Source organism: Orycteropus afer, unplaced genomic scaffold, assembly GCF_000298275.1.
Source record: "Orycteropus afer afer isolate SDZICR_OR568_19922 unplaced genomic scaffold, OryAfe1.0 scaffold00520, whole genome shotgun sequence".
In the NCBI taxonomy this organism is placed as follows: Eukaryota; Metazoa; Chordata; class Mammalia; order Tubulidentata; family Orycteropodidae; genus Orycteropus; species Orycteropus afer.
The window spans coordinates 132,304-134,354 of record NW_006922107.1 but is presented as its reverse complement, the minus strand read 5'-3'; positions in this window follow the sequence as shown (position 1 = coordinate 134,354).

Below are 2,051 nucleotides of genomic sequence, written 5' to 3'. Positions count from 1 at the left end.
AATTTCACCCTCATATTTGAGGGACAATTTTGCCAGGTATATACTTCTTGGTTGGGATTTTTTTTTTTTTCCCCTTCAGGGTTTTATACATATTGCCCCATTGCCTTCTAGCCTGCATGGTTTCTGCTAAGAAATCAGAGCCTATTGGTTGATATTTGTAGGTAAATTTTTGTTTTTCCCATGCTGCTTTCAGGATTCTTTCTTTGTCTTAGATTTTGATGAGGTTCATGGTGATATATCTTGGTGATTTTTTTTTTTAAAGTCTATCCTGTTTGGGGATCATTGAACTTCTTGAACAGATATATCCTCATCTTCCATCATATTAGGAAAATTTTCTTCCAATAAATCTTGAACAATTTCCTCTGTGGTTTTATCTGTCTCTTCATTTTCTGGAATTCCAATTACAAGTAGGTTATTCCTCTTGATGGTTTCTCACATGAATCTTAGCCTCTCTTTATTTAGTTTTGATCTTTTGTCTAATTGATCTTTGAAGAAAGCAGTATTGAGGTGTTTGTCTTCAGTCCCATTCATTCTGTCTTCTATTGATTCTATTCTACTCCTTTGTTCAATGTGTCATCTATTTCTGATAGCTTGGAATAAGTCTTCTTCTGGAATTGTGTTTGTTGTTTTTTTTTTTGTGTCATTTCTAATTTTTGTTAATTTTTTTCAAATTGTTCTTGTATTGTTTTCCTAAATTACCCTAGAGTTCTGTCTATGTTTTCCTTAATCTTGTCAGTGTTTCCTTTGATCTGTTTCTCAATCCATTGAAGGTACCCAACCATAATTATTTTGAATTCCTTATCAGGGAGTTTCAATGCTGCTTCCTCCTTAGGGATGTTTTCTGGATTTGTATCCTGGTCCTTTATTTCTACTACTTTATCTTGCATTTTTGTGTGGACTGTAATATTTTGTTTTCTCTGAGGCATTGTAGTGTTGTATTTATGTTTAATTTGTGGTTGTATGTTGGTGTGGCTCACACAAAATAATTTTCCTTTATTTTGTTTTGATATATCTGTGTGAGCAGGGTATTGTGCTCCTCTATTTGCTACTTGTTAGAACATAGGCACTCACCATCTGTCCCCTGATAGGTGTGATAGAGAATGAGAGTGTGTGTGCAGATTGCTGTTAGCTGTTTATAAAGAGCAGTTGAGGGTGAGTTGAGTTGGTATTGACTGCCATCTATTGTTGGTTGGTTGGTGCAAAAGCCAGTAGTGGCCCTGACTCAGTGGGTGGGACTGCAGGCACTGCACGTATGTTTGGGTCGTGTGGGAATGATTGTTGTCTCCCACTCAATTAGACAAAAAAAATTTAAAAAAAACACCAAAAAAAATAATAAGAGAGCAAAAACCTCAAAGCACATAAACAAACAAGATCACCAAAAAAAAGAAATGCATTGAGTGAGAAGAAAATTTTCAAAATATACTTTTAAAAAAAGCAAACAAGGAAGATAATGATAAAAAGAGGGGGAAAAGAGCCACAATATCTGGGGAGAGAAGAATGAGAGAAAAGAGCAGGAGTAAAATAATTAAATAATTAAAAAAAAATAACCTCACTTCCGTCAAGTCTAATCTGACTCATAGCAGCTCCTCCTTGGGTTTCTGAGGCAGTATCACTACAGAAGTAGATTTCCCAAAGAATAGTAAAGAAGAAATAGGAGAACTGCAAAAGGAAAAACAAGAGATGAGATGAACCAAAATAAAGAAAAAAGAACAAAGCCAGGAAAATAGAGAAGAAAAGGAGAGAAAAAAAAAAAAAAGAAAAAGAACCAAGAATCAGGGATGGAAAAGAGAAAATTTAAGAAAAAGAAGAAGGAACATAAAATAATAACTTAAAACAAAATTGTCAGGGGTGGGCCATAGCACCTAGGCTCTGTCAGGGCACAGAGAAGGACAGAATTCCTGCTGGTCAATAAAGTGTGTGGATTCTGGCCATGGCCACATACCTGTTCACCAAGAGGGTGTGAGGTAAAAGAGTAACAAGGGGAATATCACACCTTTCCAGTTGTCATCCTTCAGTGTTGCTCATGCTGTTCCCTGCAAGAGTAGCTTACT